The following is a 13,100-nucleotide window of genomic DNA, read 5'->3' on the forward strand; positions in this document are numbered from 1 at the left end:
CTTTTATTTCTCTTTCTTTCCTAATTGCTCTAGCTAGGATTTCCAGTACTATTTGTACTAGTAGTGAGAGCAGGCTTTTGTGCCTTGCTCCTGATCTTACAGGAAACACTTTCAATTTCTCTATACTGAGTATGTTGTTAGCTATGAATCTGTCAAATATGACCTTCATTGTGTTTGTTATGCTCCTTTTTTTTTTTTTTTAATTTTTTTAATGTTTTTTATTTATTTCAAGGAGAGAGAAAGACAGCGTGAGCAGGGGAGGATCAGAGAGTGAGGGAGTGACAGACTCTGAAACAGGCTCCAGGCTCTGAGCTGGCAGTCAGCACAGAGCCCGACGCGGGGCTCATACCCACAAACCTCGAGACCATGACCTAAGCGAAAGTCGGACGCTTAACCGACTAAGCCACCCAGGCGCCCCTGTTATGCTCCTTTTATACACAGTCTGTTCAGTGCTTTCTTCATCAAAGGATGTTGTCTGTTGTCAACTTCTTTTTATGCCTCTATTGATATGATCATGTTATTTTTATCTTTCATTTCATTGATGTGATATAATGTTTCTTGATTTGCTTATGTTAAAAAGTCCTACATCCCAGGGATAACTCCCACTTGGTCATGGTGTATAATCCTCTTAATATGCTCTTGAGTTTGGTTTGCTAATATTTTGTTGAGAATTTTTACATATATGTTCATTAGGAATATTGGTCTCTATTTTTCCTGGTGTTGGTATCAACATAATGCTGGTCTCATGGAATTAGTGTTCTGTTCTCACCAATATTTTGGAAGAGTTTGAGAAGGGTTGGTGTCAATTCTTAAGTTTTTGGTATAATTCTCCAGTGATGCCACTTGGTCCTGAAGATTTCTGTGTTGGGAGTTTCTTGATTACTGATTCAATTTTCTCTACTCATTATTCTGTTCAGATTTTTGGCTTCTTTTTTATTCAGTCTTGGTAGCTTGTATGTTTCTAGAAAAGTATTCATTTCATCTAGATTATATAATTTGCTGGCATATAATTATTCACAGTAGTCTCATGATTTCATGTATTTTGGTAGTACCAGTTGTAAGATCCCTTCTTCTGTTTGTAACTTTATTTGGCTTTTCTTATTTTCTTAGTCCAGTTACAGTTTTATCAATTTTGTTTATCTTTTTGAAGCATCTTCTCTTTTGTTGATCCATTCTATTTTTTATGGTCTGTATGTCATTCACTTCCACTTTCACTCTTATTATGTCTTTCCTTCTGATATTTTTGGCCTTACTTTGTTCTTTTTTGAGTTCCTTTAAATCTAAAGTTAGGTTTTTAGATTTTTCTAATGTCTTAATATATGCATTTATTGCTATAAACTTTCCTCTCACAACTGCTTTTGTTGCATCTCAAAATACATGACATGTTGTGTTTTCATTTGCATTTATTTTGAGATTTTTAAAATTTCCCTTTGACTCTTTTACCCTGTGGTTGTTTACAAGTGTTTTGTTTACTTTCCACATATTTGTAAATCTTCTCACTTTCATCTTATTGTTAATTTCTAAGTTTTGTAACATTATGGCCAGAGCAGATAGTTGGTATCATTTCATTCTTCTTAAATTTGCTAAGACTTGTTATTTGGCCTATTACGTGATCTATCTTGGAGAATATTTTATGTGCACTTGAGAAGAATGTGTATTCTCCTGCTCTTGGATGTATTTGTCTGTTAAGTCCATTTGTTGTAAATGCTTCAATTCCAATGTTTCCTTGTCGATTTTGTGTATACAATCTATTACTGATGATGAAGTAATCAAGTCTCTTGCAATTATTGTATTTTTGTCTATTTCTCTTAACTTATGGTAATTGCTTAATATATTTCATTGCTTGGGTATTGGGAGTGTAAACATTTAGAATAGTTATATCTTTTTGATGTATTGATCCTTATCATATAATGACCTCCTTTGTCTTATTACATTTTTTGGCTTGATACAAGTTTGGCTACACCTACCTTTTTTTCATTTCTGTTGGCTTGGAATATCATCTTCCATACTTTCACTTTGAGTCTATATGTGTCTTTACAGCTGAAATAAGTCTCTTATAGGCAGCATATAGTTAGGTTTCATTATTTTGTATCCATCTGGCTAACTCTATGATTTTTGATTGGTGAGTCCAATCCATTTACATTTACGGTGATTATTAATATGTCATGATTTATACTGCCACTTTAACTTTTGACTTCTAGTTATCTGGTCTCTCCATTGATTCTTTTTCCTTCTGTTTCAGTCTAGCTATATAAATTGGTAGCTGTCCATGGTGATTTGTTCAGTGTCCCCCTTTTTTATGTCTTGTGTTTCTGCTCTAGATTTTTGCTTTCATGATTACGATGCAGTTTACATGAAACATTTCATATATAGTCTTTTTTCTGCTGATAGCAATTTATTTTCATTCATCTTTAGAAATTCCATTCTTATATTCTGCCTGTTATATTTTAGATGTTACATATTATCTCATTTTATGCTATGTTTTCATTACCAAGTTGTGATAGCTAAAGTTAATTTTAATGATCATTTTATTCTTTTTTATTGTACTATTGTTTTATTGTACTATCGTACTATTGTACTATTCTTAAAAGGACTTATTCTAATTCTGACTGTCATATTAATCAGAATTTTGTGTGCTTTTGACTTTTGTGTTTCAGCTAAAAGAGCTAATTTCAACATTTTGAGTAAGCCAGGTCTAGGGCTTGTGAACTCCATTAACTTTTGTTTGTCTGGGAAAGCCTTTATTTGTCCCTCATATCTGAAGGATAACCTTGCCAGATAGAGTAGTCTTCTTGGCTGGCAGTTTTTACCTTTCAATATTTTTAATGTGTCATTCTACCCTCTGCTGGCTTATAAAGTTTCTGCTGAGAAGTCTGCTGATAGCCTAATGAGGGTACCTTTGTAGGTTACTGTCTTTTTTCCCTGACTGCCTTTAAAATTCTCTATCACTGACTTTTGACAGTTTTAAAATAAAACTGGAGAAGGTCATTTTGCCTGGAGATAATGAGGTGCTCTATTGGCTTTTTGATCTTATATATCCAGTTCCTTTCCAAGGCTTGGGAAATTCTCAGTCATTATTTCTTTAAATGCACTTTCTGCTTTGTCCTCCCTCATTTCTCTTTTTGGGATGCCCATTATTTTTATGTTGGATTTTCTAGCGGAATCATATAGTTCTTGTAGGATTTCTTCACTTTTTAGAAATTTTAGTTCTCTATTTGCCACCTTATTCATTTGTATTTTTTGACCTTTATGCTCACTAATTCTCTCTTTCACATAATCTGTTCTATTTCTAATTAATTCTAGTGCATTCTTCATCGCATTATTAGGTTCATCAGTTTCAGAATGTTTTGTTCCTTTATGGAAATTCAATCTCTATAGTAAAGTATTCTTCCTGTTTGTTACTTTTATTCTCAATATCATTGTATTGCCTTTATGAATTTTCTTGTAGCTCATTGAATTTCTTCATAACAGCTATTTAAAATTCTTTATCGAATTTTATGGCAATATTCCATGTCTATGAGTTCATTTGTTAAAAAATTGTCATTTTATTTTTGTAATACCACATTACCATGATTTTTCATGCATTCAATGAAAAGTGCCTCTACCACCACATTTGAAGTAGTGAACACCTGGGGCACCTGAGTGGATCAGTCGGTTAAGCATCTGACTTTAGCTCAGGTCATGATCTACTGGTTTGTGAGTTTGAGCCCCATTTTGGGCTCTGCTGACAGCTCAGAGCTTGGAGCCCACTTTGGATTCTGTGTCTCCCTTTCCTTCTGTTCCTACCCTGTTCTCTCTGTCTCTCTCTCTCTCTCTTCTTCAAAAATAGATAAACATTCAAGTGAAGTAGTGAACACCTTTCTTAATTAGGCAAGGCTTGTTTACTTTGACTCTAATACTCAACAAGTTGGTAGTAAAGAACCTTCCCTTTGTTTTCCAGAAGGTAGAGTTAGAGCACAAGTTTTCATTTTCTCTTCAAGGAACTTACCTCACCACTAAGGTTGGGAATATTCACATTAAAAAAATAAAGGCAAAGGGTAGCAGCAGACTGAAGGAGGTATGCACGTAGAACTTGGGACTATGGGCCATCACTCTTCTGCTGCAACTTGTTCCATTACTGTGTCCCTCATGCTGCTGCTTCCTCCACAATCTACCCACTTTCTGGTGTGCAAATGGATGAATTTCTTACATGTTCCAATATGCCATGGAAAGGTGTTTTTTTTTTCCTCATAATGTCCGATTAGTTGTAAATCAAAGGAGTGAGAAAAAAGTAATGACTCCTGCCATCATGATCCTGATGTCACTTGTCAGTACATCAGAATTTTTTCTTTTTCTATTCTTTTTTTGAGAGAGAAAAAGAGAGAGAGAGAGAGAGAAAGCACAAGCAGGATAGAAGGACAGAGTGAGAGAGAGAGAAGCTTAAGCAGCTTTCACACCCAGCACAGAGATCAGTACAGGCCTTCATCCCACAACCTCTAGATTATGACCTGAGCTGAAATCAAGAGTCAGATACTTAACTGAGTCACACAGGTGTCTCCACATCAGAATTTTTAAAAAGGTATTCACGTTTTGACTTCCTGGGGGGAAAAATACGCAAGAAGTTCCAAATTACAAAAAGTAAAATATTAGAGAATATGAAAGTAGGAAGTCTTTCAAGAAGTACCCGGGGGGTGCCTAGGTGGCTCAATCGGTTGGTAGACCGACTTCAGTTCAGGTCATGATCTCACAGTCTGTGAGTTCGAGCCCCATGTTGGGCTCTGTGCTGACAGTTGGAGCCTGGAGCCTGCTTTGGATTCTGTGTCTCCATCTCTCTCTGCCCCTCATCTGCTCACTCTCTGTCTCTCTCAAAAATAAATAAACATTAAAAATTAAAAAAAAAAAAGTACCCGGAAAAAGAAAAGCATAATTTGAACTAAAGGGATTAGTGAATAAGAAAATGTATAAAACTTATGGGTTTTTTTAGTTTGTTTTAGTATTGAAAGAATTTACCTTCACTACCTATACTGAGCTACAAAGGTTCCATGCTTCCAATTCATTGCATTTATTTTGAACATTGTATTTAAAATAAGTGGATGTATATGTGAGCTTTAAAGAAATAATGAGTGTTGGCAACCAAGAATGTGGCAACATCTTTTTTAGTTTAGAAAAAGTAACTTTTGAGATGGGAGATATTTTACACAGATAATGATGTGATCTAGTTAGGTTTTTTATAGTTATTCTGTTTTATGTTTGTTTCACTTTTATTTTGTTCCTTACCTGAAAGTGCAGCTATTGTTTTTAAAATATCATGTTAGAAGTTTTGCAGGGGAATTTTGGGTGGTTTACATTATAGTAAGATCACCTGGTCAAGTAAACCTAGTAGCAAGAGAATGCTTAAAATTCTTCCTTCACCTTGTAAAACACAAAAAAGAGTTGAAGTATGTGATCCTCATCTCAAACAATGTTATTGAAAATAGGATTTAACAGGAGATATGAAAGAGTATTGAAGCTTTATATAGAGTTGAAGTTATGCTTAATATCATCCCTTTCCCTCCAAAAAAAAAAAAAAAAGTAAACACAACATTGAATTACGAGAAAATAAAAAAAAATACTTAAGATTATAAGGTGAGAATAATAGTATCTATCATATTGTTATAATTCTTCAAATCTTACCTCATTTTTATGCTTTTCTTATTCAATATTTGAAAAAACACAGAACCTGAAAGAATCCCTAGGTAGCTTTTGTCCATAACTCATTTTGAAGATAGTAATGTGTGGGTGTTTATGTTTATAATGTCTGGGAGACCTCTCTGATGTCAAATAAGTCATCAGTAGCAGATTTAAAATTTAATTTTAGTGTGCTTTTTTATGTAAAAACATGGTAGATTTTATGTGTACTTGTACATGCCTAGAAGTTTATAATTTTTGTAGACTGCACTCAATGAAACATCACATACCATATCTGTTTTTCAAATTATTTATATCTAGTTCTGCATTTTCATGAGGTACCAAGAGGCCAAAGAGTAAACTCCAGTATTAGTGCCCTCCTTAATTATATTTTGTTCTTTCCTTGCTTTACATTACCAACCTTATGAGTAGGTGGTAGAACAGACAATCCTGTTATAAAGGGACACAAATGGACTTTTAGATCAAAGCACATTAGCCTTATTTGTGTGTTATGGGGTATTTGGACACATAGATAAAAACACCAACTGCATGTGTATACAAGGATGACCATGTGAAGACATAGTAAGAAGGTGGCCATCTACAAGCCAAGGAGAGAGACTTCCAAAGAAACCAATCTTTACTAATACCTTGATCTCAGACATCCAGCCTCAAGAACTGTATGGAACTAAATCTCTGTTGTTTAAGGCAGCCAGCCTGTGGTGTTTTGTTATGGCAGCCTCAGCAACTAACAAACTGCCTGTTTTCATTTATGAACATGCATCATGGGTAATTCATTGATTTGGAATTTTGGGTTTCTCTTATCTCTTTAATGTCACAAATATAATTTTTACTTGCCACTGTTTCTCCTTTATTGGACTAAATGGTTCATAAGAAGGAAACAGTAGGAAGTTATCCTTTGTGTATCACCATATGTAAACATGACGCTTTCATGAGTCTGTACATTGTATGCTGCCATACCTGAGGGGATGTATTTAGAAATAAAACAGTAAGTCTAGCCACCCCGCCTTACTCAAACTATTAGAAAGAATCCATCTTGCCTTACGGTTCTGCCAAACACAGTTACTGACAGAAGTCCTATCCTTCCAGTGAACCCAAGGTATAATTTCTGTATATTTCCTAACCTAATCCAATCCTCCATCCCTTCTTGTTCTTTCCATAACTTTCACCACGTTATAATCAAACAACTTCCTATATTCGTAGGAATATTCCCATTGTTCTTACTGTTTTGTTTTTATGGAAAACCAGCTGTGAATTGAACAACAGCTTCTCCTAAAATTTCACCAATCTGAAACAGTTTTTTATAGTTTTTATACCTGTACTAGGAGGGTAACATGACACCACTTTGCTTGCAATTGCCACTTCTGGGTCTTCACTGTCTTAAAAGATACTACCACCACCAACAAAAACATATGGGCAAAATGTCCTCTTTCAATGTGTGTAGTAACACGGCTCAAACATTCTCATCCCTCTTACCTACCTTCACTTATTTATCTTTTGGTCACTCCCCTGGCAGTCAGTAGAGAAGTTAAATACACATTTATCTTTCTTCTCTTCTCCAACGATTACCATTTTCAGTAATATCAAAATCCACATGGATAACATTAAAACTCTCATTTCTCTACTAGTCTTATTTTGGTTTCTTGAACTAGCCAAACTCATTTCTACATCAGAACCTTTTGTATCTAATTTGCTGAAATGTGCTTATCTTTCCATGTACAAAATTTTTAATGCTAACTACAGCTTAAGAAATATAAATTCTGCATCTTGCTTTCTCATGGTTTAAAAAAAGTGCCTTTCAGAAGAGGAAGGAAAGAAGGAAGGAGAAGAGGATGGGGTAAGGGAATGAAGAACAAAGGAAGAATAATATCACAATGAAGCCAGTAAACTTTCTGAAGTATAGGGCAGGAAAAAAATAATCTAAACCATATTTTCCCATCCTACTCTTAAGAGACACATCCAGGTATGTTATTTTGAAATCCCATGTCTTTACTGTCTACTTTTTAAGAAGTAAACCACTTTGGCCATGGCCTAGATAAAATTCATTTTTAAAAGACTTTAACCAACTATGGCCTCAGGAAAAAAATATTAGCAACTGAAATATATAAATTTAAGAACTTGCAAAATGTTCATAATGGAACACAGAATGAAAGTGACATCACCCAAAATTGTTGTCTACCACTTTTTAGTCAGAAGACAAAGTTTAAGGGGAAGAGTATATCTAAAATTCATTGAAGTAACAGGGCAAGGATAACATCATGAACCATTTCCAAAGAATTAAAAGACCAATTTTCATTTTTTTGTTATGAAAATATTGGCATGTTATGCTTCATAATTAGGTCACATGTGAGGCCATACCAGGAGTCAAAGATAATTCAGGAAGTTGATTAGAAAATGTACCTTTCAGCCATCTTGCTTTCAGCTTATCTGAACCTGACACTTGCAGCTGTTTGCCATGCATATTGAGGCACTGAAATGATTTTTATTAAACCGCAGTTAGTGTTGTCAGTTTGTTTCCAAAACTTGGTCCTGGCTAAAAGGGATATTTCTTCCTGAATATCCAACACCCAATTCCACAGGGTTTATATTTGCTTGGTTTGAATATTCAGTTTCCAGTTTTCAATTGGAAAATTCTATGGAAAAGATATTTTTACTACAGAAGGTAACACAAATACCACACAAAAAAGATGAATAAAATCCACAGAAATCCCATTTAAACAACAGCATTTTTCCCCAATAAAATATCTTTTTAAAAAATCTCAATATTATACTTTTTTAGTTATAAATATTCCTGTTGAGAATGGCATTTCTCCAAATCATGATTGTACTCCACAACATATTTTTCTGGAATTTCCCTCATTCTTTTGACTCTTTTTGCTCACGTGAAAATAAATATGACCTTTTCTGGTTTGCAAAGATTTTGAAGAATACCTTTTGCCTATCTGTACAACAGTAACATATAATTTAAAAAATCTGTTTTGAGGTATAGTAATTCGTCAGTTTTCTTCTCTTTATATTATCACTTTCATAAACTGCTCATCTAACTTTAACTTCTAAGTTCATCTGTCTAAAAAGAGGCTTTATGATTGTGTGACAGTGTTTATGGAGAAACAAAAAGGGAAAAGGAGAAGAAAGTACATTCTTCCTGAGTGAGTACCTTTTATAAAATTATTAGAGAGGAATTTTAATAATGGGATTTTTATTTATTACTTTTCACAGAATGAAAGATAATAATATTTAATATAGAAAGGCAACACAAGTAAGTCATGACAATATAAAAACTCAAAAACATTAATTGCTTGGCACAAAAAGTAATAAAATGCCGCAAATATACACATACACATTCACATGCATTGATTGGTTAAAGCTTGATAGCAAGTGCAAATAAGTGAGAACATAAAATAAAAGCTACAGGCAACAAATGTAGCAGAAGGGAATGAGACAGGAAGGATAATAGCTTGCTATAAATTAAGAGGGAAATAAAATTAATGATGAGTTTTAGTAGCCAAGATACTGAACTAATATTTTAAACTTGTCTTGAAGGGAAAAAAATGGGAGAAGGAAATCTAGACATTTGGAGAGTAATGGAGACTGGACTAATTGCAGTTTTAAAAATCTAATAAGAAAATAGAATACACCTCAAATTAAATATGTAAAATGACAGAGTTCAGGTGTAATTTGTAATAAAGTAATAAAATAATTATAAGCCCCTAAGAATGTCTTAGACAATCATATAGCACAGAGAGAAATACAGCCTTAGTTTCAGAGAAGCTAAGAAACTATACCTAGGAAATTATTGCTCATCTGAATCTAGTCCCAGTAGACACCTCAGTAATATAAAATTTTGTTTTAAGAGGAAAAATACAAACATTTTTGCCTAGTTGGCAATAATTCCTGAGAGATTTCTTTGTAGAAAAATATATAATTATTTTGTCTTTTGAAACATACCTTCCTATTATATGCAGAAAACAAAAAATACACAAACATACAATGGAACACTTCCAACATAAAGCCACCAATATTGACAATCTAAAAAGGAACTACTTATTTTATGCAAACATTCTTTTACACAGCATAAAAAAAACCTGAGTGCCTCTATTAATATCAGGAAAAAGTGATTTCAAAAAAATGAGCAAGATATTTCTTATTGACATTTCTTATTGACAAAAGGAAAAGTTATCAAAAATACTTAGAGTGTAAAATATGTATGCATGGAATAATACAGATCAAAGATAAAACAGACAGAATTAAAGGGATAAACACATCCACAAACAAAGCTGCAGATTTTAACATTACATTGTGAATTACTGAAAGAGAAAAGCAGACAGATCTAAATTGATCTATGTAATTTGAATACAAATGACCAAGGTGATGTAATATATATAATACACTTATTGTATATATAATATATATATTACATTTTATATATGCATATATATGCATATATATATATATATGAACACATACACAATCCCACTCCTTAAAAGTAAAGTACATTCCTCTCAAGTTAATATAAAATATTCATTCACAATCACCAATACAAATAGTCTACATAAATTTCAAAGGATCAAAATCATTCAGAGCATGGTTTCTGAACCACAAATGTATTCATTAGAAATCATCAAGATATTGAGAAAATCTTCAAATACTTGAAAATTAGAGGAAACACATCTCTATAACCCAATAATCAAAGAAAAATATCAACAGGGAAATTTTTAAAAATACGTTTTAACTGAATAATAATGACAACATACTATTCTGATATTTGGAGCTATAGCAGTCCTCAGAGCAACTGTATGATTTTTAATGTCTAAAATAGAGAAGAAAAGCTATAGGACTTAAAAAATATTTGATAATAACAAATATTGTTGAGAATATGGAGCCAACTGAAATTCCTCACTGAAAGGGATAAAAGGGTCTAATTTTAAAAAGAAAACTCTGTTGAGATCATGGAGTTAAGATGACAGAGCAGTATGGAGCTCCTGAGCTTGTCTTGTCCCTGAAATGCAGCTGGATCAGCATCAAATCATTTTGAACACCTAGGAAACTGATCTGAGGATTAACACAAAAATCTACATAATCTGAGCTAAAGAACTGAACAGGTATGCAGTCCATAGAGGTGAATTAGGGGAGAGAAAAGCCATGGAGCTGTACAGGGTAGGGAGCCATTTTCATGAATAGAGGACAGAGAGATAAAGAGAAATGGGGAGATTGAAACACACTGAGAATGCACAAGAAAAGAACTGCCAGTCCCTGAATGTAGCAGAAATAAAGATAGAAAGACTGAAAACGCTCGCAGGGGATTCGACAAGAAGTCTATTCTCCAAAAACACTGACAAAGAGAAAGGAGAGGGTTTCAATACCACAAGGATTCTATAAACAATGACACACAGTTTGAAGGTTTGGAGCTCAGTGCCTGGTGTTGCTTCAGGGAGGAAGTAGGACAGGCAGAGCAGTCTGAGGGGACCATATGTCACACAGGGAGAAGCAATTCCCCTGCTTGGAGTGCATTTGGTAGAAGCCATACAGCCTCCCCACAGGCCAAGGTCTTGGTGACCCTGGAGAGCTACCACGTTTGCTGGTATTGAGACAAAGATGCCAGAATGCAGCCAAACCTGAACCAACTGTGTGTTGTCATTTGCCATAAACTCTGAAACACTGCTGTTGCACGATCACACGAAAGGTCTGGGACAGGCCAGCACCTGTCCATTCCTTGACTAGACACTCTCCCAGAGAATCAGTATGGGTACAAGCTGTAGAGGTGTCCAAAGTATGGGGTTTTGAGACTTAGCCCATCTGAGAAAAATCTCTGAAGGGAGACATCACTTGGCAGGCAGATAGCTGGAACACAGATCCAGAAACACACCCAGTGGAGGCAGGGAATGGATAGAAACCTGAGACAAAGAAGTGGTGTTTGTGTGTGTCTGAAGGCACGAAATTCATGTGCCAGAGACTAGAGAGCCAGGTGAAGCCATTTTCACCTCTAGCATGTGCACACATGCACACATATGAATCCCAGTGAGCTAAGCAATACCACCAAGGGGACAATGGAGTCTTTATATCAAACCCCACTCTCTTACATCTTCCAGATACATCCCCCAGAAGACTAGCACAAATCCCTTCCACCTGTTAAGTCTACAGACAATAGTGTTCTACAAAGTTTCAGTTCTAGCGGAAACTTTTATTTTCTTTGCTTCTGTTTTTGCTATGTTGTTTTCTACTTTATCTCTTTTCTTTCGCTTTCTTGGATACAGAAAGAACACATTTATTTATTTTATTTTAGTCTATTTTACATTTGTTTTATATTGTCCTATTTTATTATTTAAATTTATAAAAATTTTTTACAGTTCTTTAACTTTTTTTCTTTCTTTCTCTTTTTTACTCTTTTCTGTCAGGCTTCTCTCACCAAGCAGACCAAAACAGACTTAAGAGCATTATAACTATCTTTGATGTTTTGTTTTATTTTTAATTTTTAAAATCTTATTTATTAATTTTTTCTTCCTCTAAAATGACAAGACAGAGGAATTCACCACCCAAAGAAAGAACAGGAAGAAATGACATCCAGGGATTTAGTTAACACAGACATAAGATGCCTGAATTAGAATTTAAAGCCATGACTGTAAGAATACTGGATGACATTGAAGAAAGCATAGAAGATACTAGAGAGAATCCCTTTCTGCAGAGATAAAAGAACTTAAATCTAGTCAAGTCAAAATTAGAAATACTTTGAGATGCAATCTCGAGTAGATGCCATGACAGCAATGCTGAATGAAACAGAAGAATGAATCAGTGATATAGAATATAAAATTATGGAAAATAATGAATCAGAAAAAAAATGGGAAAACAAAGGGAAAAGATCACAATACAAGACTTAGAGAACATGACGAGTTATTAAAGAGGAATAACATTTGTGTCATAGGAGTCCCAGAAGATGAGAGTTTAAAGAGGCAGAAGGCTTAGGTGAATAAATTCTAGCTGAAAACTTCCCTAATCTGGGAAATGAAACAGACATCAAAAATCAAGAAGAACATAGAACTCCCATTAGATTCAATAAAAACCAGCTGTCACCAAGGCATATCATAGTCAAATTCACAAAATACACAGATTAGGAAAGAATGATGAAATCAATAAGGGAAAAAAAGTCCTTAACTCTCAGGGAAGACAGATCAGGTTAATAGCAGATATGTCCACAGAAACTTAGCAAGCAGGAAAGGAAGTAGAAGGATATATTTAATGTGCTGAATTCGAAAAGTATGTAGCCAAGAATTCTTTGTCATCAAGGCTGTCATTCAAAATAGAAGAGATAGAGTTTCCCAGAGAAATAAAAACTAAAAGAGTTCATGACCACTAAAACAGCACTGCAAGGCATTTTAAGGGAGACTCCTTGAGGGGATAAAAAAACAAAAAAGAAACAAAAGAAAAAAGATCAGGGGCAA

Source organism: Hyaena hyaena, unplaced genomic scaffold, assembly GCF_003009895.1.
Source record: "Hyaena hyaena isolate Hyena2069 unplaced genomic scaffold, ASM300989v1 scaffold_437, whole genome shotgun sequence".
Taxonomy (NCBI): domain Eukaryota; kingdom Metazoa; phylum Chordata; class Mammalia; order Carnivora; family Hyaenidae; genus Hyaena; species Hyaena hyaena.